This window comes from Hippopotamus amphibius, chromosome 2 (assembly GCF_030028045.1).
Source record: "Hippopotamus amphibius kiboko isolate mHipAmp2 chromosome 2, mHipAmp2.hap2, whole genome shotgun sequence".
Lineage (NCBI taxonomy): Eukaryota > Metazoa > Chordata > Mammalia > Artiodactyla > Hippopotamidae > Hippopotamus > Hippopotamus amphibius.
This window is the reverse complement of record NC_080187.1, coordinates 216,150,110-216,168,738: the sequence shown is the minus strand read 5'-3', so window position 1 is coordinate 216,168,738 and position 18,629 is coordinate 216,150,110. Positions and strand designations below refer to the sequence as shown.

At 35.6% G+C, this 18,629-nt stretch overlaps 1 protein-coding gene across 11 annotated transcripts in view; it reads right to left on the bottom strand.

The window, feature by feature from the left end:
- The window catches only part of PEAK1 (pseudopodium enriched atypical kinase 1), a 272,370-nt gene that overhangs the window by 208,295 nt on the left and 45,446 nt on the right, over positions 1-18,629 (bottom strand). For 8 of the 11 annotated variants that reach the window (XM_057723457.1, XM_057723463.1, XM_057723468.1 and 5 more), the window contains exon 2: positions 10,486-10,549. The exons of 2 other annotated variants lie outside the window; for them this stretch is intronic. The gene's annotated coding sequence lies outside the window, so the exon portion shown is untranslated. Of the gene's footprint in view, positions 1-8,560; positions 8,619-10,485; positions 10,550-18,629 lie in introns of all 11 variants that reach the window. One more of the 11 variants, XM_057723460.1, reaches the window with a different exon arrangement.

Sequence of the window (18,629 nt, the reverse complement as noted above, 5' to 3'; positions counted from 1 at the left end):
ACCTCTCTTGTCTACCCCTCTTCAGTTACATCCTGTCTGGACTACCTTACAAGTAGTCTCTCCATTCCAAAACATCTTTCATACTATGCTCAAAATCATCTTCTTAATGCTATGTATTAATTAATTCAACAATTATAGAGCACCTACTCTGTGGCAAATCTGGCAGGACCTATGCCAGGGCTAGGCATACAAAAATAAATGAGAAACAGGTTCTGCCTCTCCCCTGGAAGCACACAGAAAGAAGGAAAATAAGTACAACACAGGGATTTAAAATGAAAGGTAGCATGATATGGTGGACTAGCTACCTGGAGGGGGCAGAGAGGTAGAGGGGACAGTAAGAAGAACAACAGGATAAATATAGTATATTCTCCTGCAGCAGCAAGTCTCTCTGATGTAAGCAACTTAAAACATTTTAATATTAATATAGTCATTGTAAGCGGAATACAAATTACATGAAAGATGCCATAAAATACTTCAAAATTCACGGGCCATTCTGGCTAAGAATGACTATCCATATTTAGAATGTAAAATAATATTACTAAGCAGAAGGATAGCCACTTTAAGTCAGAGACCCTCTTATAATTGAGCAACTCACACCCCCCAAAGGACCTTTGGCTCCACCTATTCATAAAGCCAACTCTGGTTGGGTGAAAATTCAGTGAAACACCACTGGATGGTCAAAAAGATTCTGTAGGACCTCTACACAGCCTCTATAGAGGGCTCCAGACATGGCAAGAATGCTTGCAAATGACTGAGGAAACCTGAACTTACTCACTTGCTTGGTCAGATTAAAGTTACCTGTAATCATACAAAGGAAGTCTAAGAAGACCAAGAAAAATTATACGCTGGCTCCAACTCCTGCAGAGATGCTGAGTTCGCAAAACTGCTGATGCCCTTTCAGAAGATTTAGCCCTTGGGGAAGTTACACAGAAAAATAGAGAGACCTATGAGAAACACCTGCGGTGACAAGGACCCATTTTGAACTGGTATGTATGGAATGGTGGCTTTGGCCTGAGGCAAGAGGCAACCCACTAAAGCCATGGGATAACAAAACAGAAAAAGAACTGAAGTTCTATTTTTGCTTCTCTTGTGTCCCAGCACTTATGTGCACACAACCTGGTCCCATATATGGGACAATCTCTGGTCTCTGGTCCTCAGGAAAAGAAGAGCTGAGAAAAACAGTTGGATACACACTAACCTCCCCCGGTTGTTTCTTCACATCACCCTCTGCTCCTACACAAACCTCTTTCTCAAGAGAAACGGGTAAAGAAGTGACCCGAGGTTGTATTGTATGGGGTTAGGAGTGACTGACTCAAGCTCTCTGATGGCTGGGGCCCTCTAACTCCTGCCCGGATATCACTGAGACATAAACCTGGTACTCCCCACACAAGCACTGTCTGACAAGTAAAATATCAAGAACCAAAGAGTAAATGTAAAACAAGATGTTTTAGTCTGTGTGAGCTACCATTACAAAATACCACAGACAAGATGGCTTAAACAACAGAAATATCAATACTTTCTCACAGTTCTGGAGGCTGGAGGTCTGCAATTAGAGTGCCAGCACGGTCAGATTCTGGTCAGAGCTCTCTTTCTGGCTTGCAGATGGCCACCTTCTGGCTGTGTCCACATAGAAGAGAGAGGAACAGCAAGCTCTCTGGTATCTATTCTTATAAAAGCACTAATCTCATTGAACCAGGGCCCCACTTTCACGACCTCATCTAACCCTAACTATCTCCTAAAGGCCCTCTCTCCAAATACCACACACTAGAGGTTAGGGCTTCAACATACAAATTTGGGGTGGAGGGAATGACATACAAACATTCAGTACAAAACATCTATTTTTTTTAAAAATTGAAATTTGATCCTAACATCGTACCATATGAAAAATCATCATCAGACAGATCAAAGACATAAACATCAAAAACAACTTTTAAAAATTTAGTGGAAAAGATTATCTTTCGACCTCAGGGTAAGGAAAAATTTCTTAAATAAGAGAAATTTGACTATATTAAGAACCACTGTTCATCAAAAAATACCTTCAAGAAAGTAAAAATACAAGTTATAAACTAGCAAAAAGTATTCAAAATACACACAACTTGTAATGTACTATTATCAACAACATAAAAAGCAGTAACACACACATTCACATCCAATCAGAACATGGCCAGAAAAATGGGCAAGAGATAATGAAGAGGCATTGCACAGCAGAACACAAACACATAACCAACACATGTATGAATAACTGTTCATCACAGGGGATCACAGATTTTCAAAGCAAGACCCTGTGTCATGAAAAAACAAACAAAAAAACTAGCCAATGTTCTCTCAAGTTCACACATTCATTACCTCCATCTTTCATCGCCTTTGAGAAATTTTTCAATTTGATGAAATGTAGAAAATTGATGATAATGTGAACTATCCTTGTGTACAACAGAGCAAATTACTTGTGTCCAGTGGATTACAATTGATAATTGCCCAGTAGATAGACCAATTTTTGTATCTATTTGAAAATTTTATTTCGCATTCCTTTACTGCATATAAATGAGTAGTTCTTCAAATTTCCCTTTGAACTGATTTTAACATCTTTCCTCATTACTGAGTTAAATAAAATATTTGACAAGTGCTCATTTTATATCTGTATGTGAGTCACAATTATACCTCCTTTTAAAAATCCTTTTTAAAAATCTTTTATGACCACAATTAAAATTCAACATCACCCACTATGATTTAAAAAAACAAAACAAATAAACAAACAAAAACACCTTTCAGCAAACGAGAAACAGAAAGGGCTATTCAACACAAGGATAACATCTTCATGGTGAAAGAATGAAAACTCTCCCTAAAATCAGGCAAGCCAAGGATGTCTGTTCTCACTACCTGTATTCAAAATTGTACTGGAGGTTCCAGCCAGTAAATAAGGCAAGGGAAAAATGATAGGAGATAGAAAGAAGTTAAAAAAAAAATGATTGGAAGAAGTAAAACTGTCTTTGCTTACATACATATCATAGTTACATAGTAAAGCCTAGAAAATCTCATGGGGAAAAAAAGGCTATTAAAAGTAACAAAGGCCAAATACAAAATTAAATTATATTTTTACATACTGTACTAGTAATGAACAACCAGAAATGAAACACTTTTAAAATGCCATCACAATAGCATTAAGAAATCAAAGTAGAAGACTTGTACACTGAAACCTAAAAACAAAATATATAGCTCTTGAGAAACTAAAGATGATCTAAATAAGTGTAGTGAGATACCATCTTTATAAAGTGTTCCAATGTCTACTCCTTCAAGACTTCCCTCGTGGTGCAGTGGTTAAGAATGCGCCTGCCAATGCAGGGGACGTGGGTTTGGGAAGATCCCACATGCCACAGAGCAACTAAGCCCGTGCACCACAACTACTGAGCCTGCATGTCACAACTACTGAAGCCTGCACTCCTAGAGCCCATGCTCCACAACACAGGAAGCCATCCCAATGAGAAGCCCGAGCACCACAATGAAGAATAGCCCCCACTTGCCACAAGTAGAGAAAGCCCACGCACAGCAACAAAGATCCAGCTTAGCAAGGAAGGAAGGGAGGGAGGAAAGAAGATGCCTATTCTCTCCAAATTGATCTGCGGAATAAGTACAGTGTGAAGCAAAACCTACAAACATTTTTTCAGAAAATGAAAAGCTGATCCTAAAACCTAAATGGAAAAATGGATTTTACTATTTAAATGAAAATACAAAGAGGGCCAGAAGGGCCAAAACAAATTTTTAAGAAAAATAAAATTAGAGAACTTACAGGACTTAACTTCAAAACTTAAAAAGCTACGGTAATCAAGATAGTATGGTATCAGCAAAAAGAAAAAAAATACATCAATGGAACAGAAGACAACTTAGAAACAGATACACATATACAGTCAACTGATTTTTGACAAACCCATCAAAGCAATTCAATGAGGAAAAGAAAGTCTTTTTGACAAATGGTGCTGGGAAAACTGGTTATCCACATGCAAAAGAATAATGCTGAACCCTGATCTAACACCATGTGCAAAAGTTAACTCAAAATGGATCAAATATTTAAACGTAAGATCTAAAACAAGTACCTAAATGTAAGGCCCTTCTCTTAGAAGAAAACATAAGGCAAAAGCTTCACAACATTGGATCTGGCAATGATTTCTTGGATATACAACACCAAAGGTACAGGCAACAAAAGAAAAACAAACAAATTGGATTTCATGAAAATTTTTAAGGTTCATGCATCCACAGATACTACGCATGGAGTAAAAAGGCAAACCACAGAACGGGAGAACATATTTGCCAACATATATATGATAAAGGATTAATGTCCAAAATATATAGAGAACTCCTAAAACTCAACAACAAAAAAACAAATAACCCTACTCAAAAATGGGCAAAGGAGTTGAAGAGACATTTCCCCAAGACAATATATGAATGGCCAAGAAGCAAAGAAAAAGATGCTCAACATCAGTAATCATTAGGGAAATGCAAATCAAAACTACAAGATACCATCTCACACCAACTAGAATGGCTACTATGAAAAAAACAGTAAACAAGTTTTGGCAAAATGTGGAGAAACTGGAACCCTTGGGCACCGTTCAGGGGAATTCTAAGTGGTACTTCTGCTACGGAAAACAATATGGTGACTCCTCAAAAATGAAAATAGAATTACCACACGATCCAGCAATTCTACTTCTGGTATAATCCCAAAAGAACTGAAAGCAGGATCATGAAGCGATATCGGTACACCCAAGTTCACAGGAGCATTTTTCATAATAGCTAAAACATAGAAGCTACCCAAGTATCCATCAACAGATGAATGGATAAGCAAAATATGGCATATACATATAATGGAATATTATTCAGCTTTATAAAGGAAGAGAAAATATACTACAACATAGGTGAACCTTGAGGGCATTATGCTAAGTGAAATAAGCTAGTCTCAAAAAGACAAATACTGTATGATTCCACTTAGACGAGGTACTTAGAGTAGTCAAAGTCATAAAGACAGAAAGCATTATTGTGGTTGCGTGGGACTGGGGGGAAGGGGAAAGGGGAATTTGTTGTTTACTGGGTATAGAGTTTGTTTCACAAGATGGAAAGATATGGGGATTGATGGTGGTGATGGCTGCACAACGTGAAGGCATTTAATAGCACTGAACTGTACACTTAAAAATGGTTAAGATGATAAATTTTATATTATATATATGACCACAAATTTTTTAAAAGACATTAAAAAAGAGAGAGAATATGAGGAAATGTTTGTAATGGTGAGAATAGACTATTCTCCTAAAAAAAAGTGACAGAAATCATAATAGTGGTTCGCTTTAGAGAGGGAAAAGAATGTCAAGGAAGGAGCCTAAGGAAACTGAAGGAGTAATGAAAATGTTCTAAATTTTTATAGGGGAGTGAATTACATAGGTATATACATTTGTCAAAACTCACTGTACTGTATATTTAAGATGTGTCTTATTGTAAAGTTGAAAATTACACCTCAATTTTTTTAAGTTCTTTAAAGATCACAATTAGATACTATTTTAGATCATTCAACTAGCAAAATTTTAAAGTCTGAAAACACCAAGTATTGGAAAGACTGTGGAACAACAGGATCTCTTATACACTGATGGCAGAAGGATAAAATGGGGCAAACACTCTGGATTATCTCAAGTTTAACACTTACTATTGATACCATACGACCCAGCAATTCCATTCATAGTTACATACCCAGAGAATCTCTTGCACATGAACTACAAGAGTCATGTACAGGAATGTTTCTTGCATTAGTGTTCAAAATAGCAAACACCTGAAGACAGGATTTTTTTCTTGCTCAATCCCAGAAATATATTGAGCATGATAACTAAGGGTATCAGTTTCAAATATTTAAGACGTCTGTATGTTTTAAAGACAACTCAGTTTTAGTACGTATATATTATCAGTTTGTTCCGTGTGTGTGTACAGAATAAATCCAAAATTAAGGCACAGGATTAAGGTACTATAATAATTTTTTTTAAGTGTACAATTTGATATTTTTTTCTTATTAGTAATGTGTATATGGCAAACCCAATCTCCTAATTCATCCCACCCCAACCCCCCATCACAATTTTTTATTTTAAAAGGTGGAATTTATTCATTCAACAGGTTTTCATGGGAGTAAAGATTGGAACTTATTGAAATACTGGTTACATCATTTACACTATATTTATACACAAAATATCCTGCAGCTGTAAATATGAATGAAGTAGATCTAAATATACACAAAGATCTCCAAGTTACCGAAGTAAGTTGAAAAAACAAGAAGTAGAACAGTACATTCTCATGGATTAAAATAAATTACATATAGATATTTTTAAAATTTATATTTGCGAAAACAATTTGAGAGCTAATAAACTGTGCTAATGGTACTTTCTTCTGAAAATAGGGACAGGGGATCTAAGGTGAAAGGAAGACTTACTTTCCACTGTAAATCCTTTGGTACCATTAGCATTTCTGATCATGTACCTGTTTTTTCAATTTATGTGGAGGGAGGGGAGAAAGAAGTTCTCAAAAAACTTTTACGTTTCTGGTAAGCAACCTCTCCCATTCCTCACAGCAGATGTGTCAAACCTTCACCACTCCCTTCAAACTCCGTATCTCTTCCCTGTTGCCTCCTTCCAGAACATCACCAACCACAACATCACCAAGCCAAGGACCTTGTCTTCCACCTCAGAGAAAAGGGGAACTCCCTATATTTCCTAATTCATACCCACAAATTTATCTCTGGCTGCATCCATGGGCACGTCCTTCCCTCAGAAGAAAGAGGCCACTTCAGGCACACACGTGTTCTAGACGCAATCTTCTGCCTCTGCAAGGGAACCTATTCTCTGTGTCATTCCTCTCTCCACTTCCACAAGCTTGCTCCTAACCGGTCCCTTCTCCCACCACCTCTGTACATACACATGCTCAAAAGCCTCTCCTATATTAAAAAAATACCTTATGTTCCCCTCTATGTAGCACCCTAGACTCATTCTTCCCCTTCACAGTTAAACTTCTCACAAGAGTAGTCTATACTCGCTGACAGTCTCTTCTCTTCATCTCCCATTCACTGCTCAACCTACCACAATCTCGTTTCTGTCCCTGCCACTAAAAAAAACAAAAACGAAAATGAAAACCACTCTTGCTACTCTTGCTAAAATCACTAAAAGACTAAACCAGTAGTCATTTCGTGAACCTTATTTTACTTGATCTCTCTGCAGTATCTGACACTGCTGACTTCTGCCACCCTTCCTGAAACCTTCTAATCCCCTGGCTTCTGTAACACATCGCTCTCCTATCTCTACAATATGCACTGGTGATTCAAAGATGAACACGACAAAGTCCCTGACTTCAAGGAGCACAGATTCTAAAATGAGAGAAATATATGCAAACAATCACAACACAGTGAAACAGTACTATGATAGTTATAGGTACACAGTGCTGTGGTAGCTTCATGATGGAGAAAGAGAGGGAGCATGCATTCTAGAAGGAGGCAACTAGAATGCATAAAGGCATACATATAAATCAGCATGGTTTGTCCCAGGAATTTAATGTATAATTGTTGAGCATACAAGTTTTGAAATCTGATTCCACTACTCACCAGCTCAATGACATAAAATAACAATCTCTATTTCAAAGACTACTATGAAAATTAAATACTATGTATAAAGCACTTAGCATAAGGTCTGGCATATATTGAAAGGTCTCAATAAATGTGAACTCTTTCATGACAAAAACACTCAACAAACTAGGAATTAAGGGGAACTTCCTCAAGCTAATTAATAAAGGGCAGTTAGGAGAAATAAGACAAGGATGACCGCTCTTACCATTTCTATTTAACACTGTGCTGAAGGTTTTAGCCAGGGCAGTTAGGTAATAAAAAGACATAAAAGGCATCCAGATTGGAAAGCAAGAAATAAAACTATCACTATTTGCAGATAAGACATTATATATAAAAAAATTTTAAGTACTAACAACTACTAGAACTAATAGTTGCATTAAGACTTCAGCAAGGTTTCACAATATAAAAAATTACATTTCTATATTCCAGCAATGGACAATCCAAAAACAAAAGTAAGGAAACTATTTCATTCACAATATTATCAAAAGGAACAAAGGACTCAGGAATAAATTTGACCAAAAAAGGTACAAGACATACACTGAAAAATATAAAAAGTCATTGAAAGAAATGAAAGGACAGCAAAATAAATGAAGAGACAGCCAATGTTCACGGATTGGGGGACTTACAATTGTAAAGTTTCCAAATTGATTTACAGATTCATAATACAGATGAACAAAATCTCTATTAAAATCCCATTCAGATATTTTAGGTAGAAATTGACAAGGTGATCCTAAAATTCATTTGAAAATGCAAGGGACCCGGAAGAGTCCAAACAATCCTGAGTAAGAACAAACTTGGAGAATTTACACTTTGTAATTTCAAAACTTACTATAAAACTACAGTAATCAGACAATGTGGCACTAGCACAAGGAAAGATGTATAAATCAATAGAATTGAATTGGAAGTCCAGAAATAAATCCTTACATTTATGGTCAACTTTAAGGGTGCCAAGGTAATTCAACGGCCTAGGACAGCTGGATATCTGAATGCAAAAGAATGAATGTGAGCCTCTACTTCACGCCATACATAAAAATTAACTCAAAATGAATCACAGATCTAAATTTAAGGGCTAAAACAATAGAACTTACATTTAGAAGAAAATATGAATAAATCTCCATGAGCCTGGATTAAGCAATGGTTTCTTAGATAAAACACCAAAATCATAAGCAACAAAAGAAACATAGATAAAATTAAAAATTTTTGTGCTTAGAAGAACAATATTGAGAAGTGAAAAGACAACTCACAGAGTGGAAGAAAATATTTCCAAATTATACATTTTATAAGTGACTTGTATCCAGAATATATAAAGAACTCCTACAATAAAAGGATAACCTAATTTTTAAATGGGCAAAGGATGTGAACAGACATTTCTCAAAATAAATACATACAAATGGCCATTAAGTGTATGAAAAGATATTCAATATCTTTAGCCATTAGGGAAATACAAATCAAAACCAGGAGATACCACTTTACATCCATTAGAATGGCTGTAATTTAAAAAAAAAAAAGAAAAGAGGACAATAACAAATGTTGGTGACGATATGGAGAAACAAATCCTCATACTTCACTGGTAGGAATGTAAAATGATACAGTCTCTTTGGAAAACTGTTTGGCAGTTCCTCAAAATGTTAAACATGGGTTTACCAAATGACCCAGCAATTCCACTCTTAGGTATATACCCAAGAGAAGTGAAAACGTCCATATAAAAACTTATACACAAATGTTCATAGCAAAATATCCATAATAACCAAAATGTAGAAACAACCTAAACATCCACCAACTGATGAACAGATAAACAAAATATGGTACATGCATATTGCAGAGGCCACCTCCTGACCAAGAAATCTACGTGTGATTTTTCCAACCTGACCATAAATGACTACAAAGGCCCTGGCAGGCCTCACATGGGACATGTGCCCTCCCCTCACGAGACTTGGTGCACAGCCAGTGCACTGCAGTCTCTGAAGAGAGTTGCAGTCAACGACTCTGGCCCCCCTGGCTGACCATGCTCTTTAGCATAGCTGCATTCCTAGTTCAGGTACCTTCTTCCAGAGGTTTCTTTATATGTGGTCTGCAGCTAAGGCCTTTCTTTGGGCGCCTCTGTTGAGATCTTCTCATTAGGGAAGAATCATTAAAGACATGTTTTCTCTACTCTGACTCAGTACTTTTCCACTCCAAGTCTTTCCATCTCACCATCCAACCAGACCTGGGTCCATAAAACTGCAGGAACTGGGAATTCCCTGGTGGCACAGTGGTTAAGAATCCTCCTGCCAATGCAGGGACACAGGTTCCATTCCTGGTCTGGGAAGATTCCACATGCTGCGAAGCAACTAAGCCCACATGCCACAACTACTAAGCTTGTGCTCTAGAGCCCGCAAGTCACAACTACTGAATACGAGTGCCACAACTACTGAAGCCTGTGCACCTAGAGCCCATGCTCCACAATAAATGAAGCCACCGCAATGAGAAGCCCACACACTGCAACAAAGAGAAGCCCCTGCTCACCACAACTAGAGAAAGCCCTCGCGCAGCAACAAAGACCCAATGCAGCCAATAAATAAATAAATAAATTTTTAAAAAATAAAATAAAATTCTTTAAAAATAAAAGGAAAAAATTCACTCAAAACTATTTTAATCACTAGAACCAGCTTCATTTCTTTCAATCAAATGTCCTACAAACTAAAAGTAAGCAGCTATATATGTAGCTTTACAATAAATAGTATTTGTCTTCTATTAAAACTCTCAGAGGAAAAGACACTAAATTTTTAATGCCTTAAACTTTTCAGAAACAATTATTTCTCATTATAGAATATACTTTAAAGGGCAAACGCATTCATAAAATATCTCACCTTAGGTTTTCAGACAAATCCACAAAGAAATGTCTAGAGCATAAGTTCCAGTTTAGGCAAACACCTGAATTGAAAAAAAGGAGAAAGACATGGTCAATATGACTAAAACTGAGTAGGGAACTTAATTTTTTTCAAGAGGGAGCCCTAACTTGGTCATTTACCCCCTAAAATCTTGCGTTCAAGTTGTTCTTTAGAAGCCAATAAATGTCAAGGATCTTAATTCCGTTAGACTTTTTGTCTATAATTATTTAATATTTTAACAAATCTTGAAACACAAAACTTATCAAAACATATCCTGTATTAACAAGGGGTGAGGGAGATCAATTCAAGAAAAATAATTTTCTTTCACCTGCTCAAGTTTTCAAAAGAAAAGGCATTTTCTCTAAGTCTGCATTCCCTATAATACCACAACATGACCTCCTATCCTCACAAAAATGAAAGAATTCAAAAATCTGGAAATGTAGAGGTAAACAACAGCATGTGTTTGTAAAACTTAAGTAAAAGGAGAGATTAAATAAAACAAATAGCTAATAAGTCATGAAAATTTCACCTATACCGGCAAAGGAAACCAAATTGAGATATCTTTCATCAATAAAACTAGAGTTGTTTTTTAAATAAGATGTTAGTTATTACTAATGTTCCAGTCCTCCTCCTTCCTAGACTCACAGTAGAAATGCACTTCACTGCCCTATTTCAACTTAGTTTTGGCTACATAACTTGCTTTAGCCATTAAAATATACACAGACATGATACGAGGTATTATCAGGCATAAGCTTTAGGAACCAGTACACAACTGGAAGACCTACCCACTGCTGCAGTGATTATGGAAGCAAGTAACCAGATGGAGCTCTGATTAGGGTGGTTCACTAAATGACTCCAAAGAGAGAAAGAGAGAAGATACCCTGCTGATATGTATTAGATATGCAGCATGAACAAAAAATAAACTTTGTTGTATTAAACCACTGAGATTTTGGGGATTGTTACTATAGCATAATCTACAGCTATACTGATGATACAAATGATAATGTAATATAATAACATAATTATATGACAATAATATAATGATGCAACATAATGGGCATCTTTGCACACTGCTCATGGTAGTGTAGATAGGTAAAATCATTCTGTAGAGCAATTTTGCAATACACAAGAGCCTTAAAAAGTTCAAACCCTTTTACCTAGTAACTTCTCTTTCAGAATTCTGTCCTAAATAATAAAAAATCCAAACAAAGATTTATATCATAGCACATGAATGACTGTAAAGAACTGGAAACAAACTAAATGTTAAAATGATTAGTTAATAAGTTAGAATAAGCCATCATTAAAATTATGTATCAAAAATGCTTAAAGACTAAGAGAGGAAACTGTGTGAAGGACCTATATGGGAACTTTATGTACCATCTGCTCAGTTTTTCTGTATATGCAGTTCTAGAACAGGCAAAACTAATCCATAGTGACAGAAAGCAGATCAGTTGTTACAGTAACCAAAGGTTGTGTCAAGAACTAACTGCAAAGCGGTTTAAAAGAAATTTTAAGTGATGGAAATGTTCTATATCTTGATTGTGGTGGTGGTTACAGTGATATATATACATTAGTCAAAACTCATCAAACTATACCACACATATCCAAATTCCACCTATCCACCTATCCAAATTCCTACCATGCTTCATTACCAATCCAACATTCATGACACCTTCAAGAAGCTTAGAATTCAACAGAAAACATAGTCCAGGTACATACAAAAAAAAAGTAAAAAATAAATACCCCAAAAGGTGTAACAAACAAAATGTTGTAGAAATTCCAAAGAGTAAAATGTCAAGGGACATGTTTAGGTAAGGTTTTGGGAAAGTCTGAATAAGATGATAAAGGACAGAGAGCGGAAAAGGGGGCACTCCAGGAAGTGGAAATGGAATGAACAAAAGTACAAAAGGGGCAATTTGTTACGGCAAGGATTCTCACCATCTTTTTGTATCCCCAGACCTGGCTCTAGCCAAGTGAGAGCATACAGAATGTCCTTAATTTCTAAAGTAACTGGGATACCCACAATATGAAGTAAATTACACAAAAAAAGTAGATGGAATATGCTGGTTAAGGTAATCAGTATTCAAAAAGTTGACAGTATACAACTTCTTAAGTTTTCTGATAGCCTTTGTGAACAATAACAAGAAATACAACATACCTGCAAAACCAAATATAAATTCTGTGTATTTAAGGCTGAATCTGTTATTTTCATAACATTAAGCACACCAAAAGAGCTTAAAGTTTTCACTTTCTTATTATTTTAGTTTCCTTTCTAATGAATAATTTTATTCTATGGATAACAAACTTTGCTATTCAGCTCATTAGATACCTAGGGGCTAGTAGATGCTATCTAAATACTTGCTGAATTAATACTGGGATATAATAAACATGTCACTGAAAATACTCCTTATTTCTAATTATTTAGAGTAATAGGAAGTAGAGAGAAAACAAGTAATATTAATTGAAAACGCTGTAAAAATGAAGCCATAAAAGAACTTAAACCATTATTTCAAAACCCTCCTTGAAGCAAATAATCTGTTTACCAGTAACTCAAACCTTTACTGCAGCCCTTGTTGTTATGCTACACACATACACCATCAAGACAGCCATTTTTACTAAATATAGCTTGAGGGAGAAAATCACATAATTTGATACCCAGAAAAATGCCAGCAGTTCACCTTTGTATTCCACACGATTCCTAGCACATAGTGAGTGCTTTCAAATCACTGACTGAGTTGAACAGTCACAGAGAAAATGTTTATTCTGCTGTCCATATGTTTATTACATTTCAAAGGTGTGAGTCATCAACTCTGACAATAAAAGCAGAGCTTACACCACTATAAACCCTTGACATATTTCAAGAGTTCTCAGAAATGAGAAGAGATATCCACAGATATGTTCCCTAAGTTACACAAGTATAAGAAGATACATTGTTTCACTGTTGTAGATTTTGCTATATTTAGATGGCTCTGAATTGAATTATTCAAGCATATACAAATACAACATTGAAGGGGTCCACATACTTGCTCCTGACAGTCTGGAAAGAAAAGCTGCTATTCAGGTAAAAGATGAGAGGCAACAGGAATCTGACAGGCCAGTAATTTACTTCCCTTTCTGCACATTTGAATTTGTAGGCCTCCACAGTCATTAAGCAAAATTAGTTTCGTTATGTCAGCCAAAAAGTCTCATGGGCAACAGTTTTATGTCATTATAAAAAAAACTACCATCCTCAATCTGTTTGAATTTGTGTTTGCTCATTAGAAGCCTCTTAGTGAATCAGCAGAGAAGTTTTTTCATTGCACTCTTGCTCAATCAATGTTTAGTATAGCCCTGAACGATAATGAATTCCTATTCCCCCTTCTTTCCCTACGCCTAAAATAATTTAGATATAGTTAAAGAAACTAAGTATCAAGCAGTCTAGCAGTTCTTTACCAAAAATGGAGCAATTTCAAAGATATAAATGTGGTCTCAATACGTATTTATGCAGCTTAAAAATCAAAGGTCAGAGAAAGACATCTTCATCTTCCATCTATCCTGCTTGTTAATGTCTGAATCCACCACGCTCTCTCACATTCTTCTGCCTTTGCAAATGCTATTTTCCCCTCAGCTTGGTTAGAACCTCCTCCTCACATCTGACTGTGGCAAATTTCTAGTCATCACAGAAGTCTTCACTAGTTTTTCTCCAAAAGGCTCATGCAATCCTTCTCCTATGTACCATCCACACACCTCCATTAAGTACCTCTCAAACTGGAAAGTAACTCTGACTCTATAGTCAGAGAACTGAATACCTCTCGGCAGAGCTAATATTGAGCTGGTTGGTACACACCAGTACAGCCTTAAGGGCTGTGCTGAAATACTTCTGTAATATGATCTGGCAAGCAGTCACTGCCCCAAACTTCACCAGCTCTAAAGGGCCCAGTATCCCCACCATCATCACCACCACCACCACCCCAACTCAGCAACAAAAGCAGCAAAGCCTGATACAGTATAAAGAATGCAGGGGTCCGTCAAGACCTTGAATCCAATGCTATGGCCATCTTGATTGGTTGGGGGCTGTGTTGTAGTGACTGATAAATACTCTGAATATCACTCCTGCCTCTTTGCACCCAAAGCCCAGCATATGGTAGACCTTTAACAAACTGTTAATTCTTCATCAAAACAATGAATGAATTAATACCAGCTCTACTCAATGACCTAAGGCCAATGGGTATGCTGTCAAAATTATGCAGACGGTGATCAGTTTGGCAAGAAAAATCCAGGTCCTCAAGTACAAGATAGGAAAAGTGGTCAAGTCTGCCTATTTTCTACGTTTGCCCTCAGCCTATGATAAAATAAATGCTTAATTTGACAATGTGGGTAAAAACCTTCTATGTGATATTTTACAGAGCATATGATTCAGGGTTTTTTTTTTTTAACATTATTAAACAAAGTTCTTATAAAACCATACTCTCTATAAAAAAAAACACTGAACTCTAATCAGTGTCTTGAACAGGAAGACAGGTATCACTAAGGAAGAACATAAGTAATTAGTTCAAATGCAGAGGAAAAGGCAAGAATAAGAGTCAGTTAATTATAAATCACATGTCTAATTACAGATTTTGCCAGGGGCTTCAGATACTTCTAATTAGTTTTACTTGGTATATTAATTATAAATAGAACACCAGGAGAGAATTTTCTAATCACAGGAATTTACTGAGTATGTAAAATCAGATTTTAAGTTAACATCTTTCTAATTTAATAATTACTGTTCAATAATGCATGATAATTATTTTGAAAGTCATCAATAAAATACACATCACATTAAAGTCAAGTTACTCAGAACACTACTAAGGTAGTGACAGAATCTTTAAAATAATCCATAAGGGAGAAGATGTACACCTGAAAGAAGGATGAATATGTAGTTTTAATAAGAATTTTGAACTTATAAATGGTGATATACCAATCATTTTAGGCCATTTACTTTCTGGTAGAAAAATCATCTTTCATTCATGCTATAGGGAGTTTCAGAGAGCTATAAAATTTACGTATTGAAAAAAATAACGAAAGGAAGAATAATAGCAACATTTTCTAAAAGAGAAGCTTAATTATCTAATTTTACATTGTCCCATTAATCTAACGTCAATCTTTAGCGAAACAAGGCTGTTCTACATACATAGCTGCTAATGAGAAATTCTAGAAGGTAATAAAATCTCAAACAAAAAGCATCATGTAATATTAAGAACAAATCAAGAAGACCAGCCTGACTTTTTTTTTTTGGAGTTATTATATTAGAAACAAGAGAAAACAAATACTATAATAATCTTAATTTTAATACAAACTTTTAAAGTCTCACTAATCCTAATTTGAAACAACCATGTAAATTATCTTGGCTATTAGCACAACCATGTGAATTTAAACAGCAAATGTATACGATGAATAGGTTAAGTAATAGTAACAGTAGCTACCACTTATTGAGTAACTATATACTATAGGAGACAGAATGCAAGGTGCTTTACATAGATTGTTAATTTGCACAACCACCTCGCCAGGCGGGTGATCATCCCTACCTCACTGATGATGAATGAATGCTAGAAACAATCTTGCCAAGGTCAGCTATAAGTAGCAGAGTACAAATTCAAACCAATATTCCACAGGCCCTGTTCTGGCTGCTACACGCCACTGCCTGACCAGATGGACTCAACAAATTAAAGTAAACCAACTTAGCACTTAAGTCCCATGGTGTATTAGCTGTCCTAAATGGATGAAGTTAAGACTATATAGTCCACTATCCTAATAGATGTGACCATCTGAATATCTATGGAAAATAAATAACTTAGTAACTGTATTTCTGACCCTGATTTGGGAAATCAAAGATGTTGCCAGTCAGCTTAAGGGTTGCCACAAAATTCTATTTTCATTAAGATCACTTTGATGCCCCCCCCACCAAATTAAATTAGTAAAAATAAATTTTAAAAAATTACTAAACACTTAGATGCAGAAGTAGCAGAATGCTGAGGAGGGAAAAAATCAAATAAGAGAATATGATTTTAATACCTTTAGAATCTTCTATAAAGAAATTCTAAATGGGATACAGGCATTCATGACAGAGAATCAAAGATAAAAACTAAGATCCACTGTTATTATAAACAAAAGGAAAAAAATGAAATTTAATCAGGACAGATATAAGTTAAAATAGATGAGATGATAAAAATAAATTAGGGTTTGACTGAAAGAAAAGTACTGAAAAATAATCTTACACCAATTTTTGTGAACACCTATAACAAACTGAGAAGAAAAGAAAATTCACTGTTGGTTAAAAAAGGCAGTCATCTTAACTATCTCTCTTTTAAAAAAACTGACCCTAAATAAACTGATATGTAAAAAGTTACTGCATACCTAACAAAGGCACACAACAAATGTCTGATGAACAGCAAGTAGTTTGGCTAAATGAAGATGAAAAGTGAAAATGGGGAAGAAAAGGAAAACGAAGGGAAAAAGAGTTGACCTTTCTCCCAAGTTCCTTCTCACATAAACAGTACCTGCTCTTAAGGTTCTTTATTAAAAAACAAACTACTTCAGAATACAACTTTCCTGGGAGAAATCTCTTCATACTGTGCCCTAAGAAATATCACTCTCTCCTGAAAGAAGGCCTTACATCCAAATGACATCTTCCTTATCCTGAACAGCCCCACTTTGGAAACATTTTCAATCCCTCTACACCCCAGAGCATACTTCTGAGGACCAACTTTTCTGTTTCTACTGGTTTTCTGAATCAAATATTAATGTTTAACCAGCAAAATGAAAAATGTTGAGAGTTGTTTTGATACAGAGGAGCCCTGGTGCAACAAGGATACCTTACAGTGCAAATACAATTTGAATTTTGAAAAGCACAGGCATCCTTCACAGAGACAAAGCCATATGAAAAGTTTTTTCAAAAACCTTTGCTACATGAGTTACTTTCCTACCTTTTCATTTTAAAGAAACCACAAGTTTAACAAAAACTGTATTATTTACTACTCTTTCACCTTATTTGTGAATGCCTGCAATAACTTCCCACATCTTATTTACCTGTCACTTGCTGATTAAAAAATCACCTTTACTTGACCTAATAAAACTTGCTGAGCTTGCACACAGAAAGACTGTGTGTATATTTTTCCTAGCACACCAATGCCTGTGGTTGGACACACTGAGATTAAGGGTGACCTCCTCTCCCCATTATACCAAACTACTAGCCTATAACTTGAATATGCTACTATTTTACATATGAGTTTAAAAAGGAAACTTGCCTACCTGTCATATTTCCTAAAACTATAAACTTCTAAAGACTGTCCTGATTCAGTATAACAACACTATGCTTATATCTCATAAAAATCAAGCAAAAAAATGTGCAGATCCTATTACACTTTTGAAAAAGCCACATAATGGTTTTAAGAAGAATCTCATTTCTTTAGCAAACTACTAAAAGATATCTCCTTTTCTTTGACTTATATGGACAGTGCATGTTATAAGCAAAGGCTAAATGAAATGGTCTTAAATGAAATTCTTGCTTCTTCCATAGAGTACAATATTTAACAGTCCATTCACCAGGAGTCTTGCTATTTAAAGCTATTATTTACCTTACAAACCACGTTTAACTAAGGTTATACAGCTTAATTACGTTTTGTTATTTGCTGCATTTTAAAGGTATTAGAAAATAACAAGATCTTTCCCTTTGCTGACATTCTGAACACATTTTTAACTCCCCTGTGCAGCATAAATTTATAACAATAACATTTTATGTCTTAGTGGGTTTTGGACTGCCAATATCATTGTATACTTATTTGTTGAAATAAATCCTTTTAAAAATCAGAGTGCCAATTCTCCTTGGCCCTAGAAAATAAACATGTCAAAAACTCAACTAGAAAGCAAAGAAATAGAGAAACATTTGAAATGTTACTAAATGATCCTGAAGACCAAATCTGGGTCAGACTACAAAAAGATCCTCAATCTCTCCTACCAAGGAGAATTATGTTAATTTATTCACATACCATTCATAGAAAAGAGGTCATCAACATGTCCTTAGCCAAGCAAAAGGTACTAGCTGAGACAGACTGTGTGTAAGTCGAAGGATTTTGATCTTCCTCCTTCATCTTTCCCTGATCTGC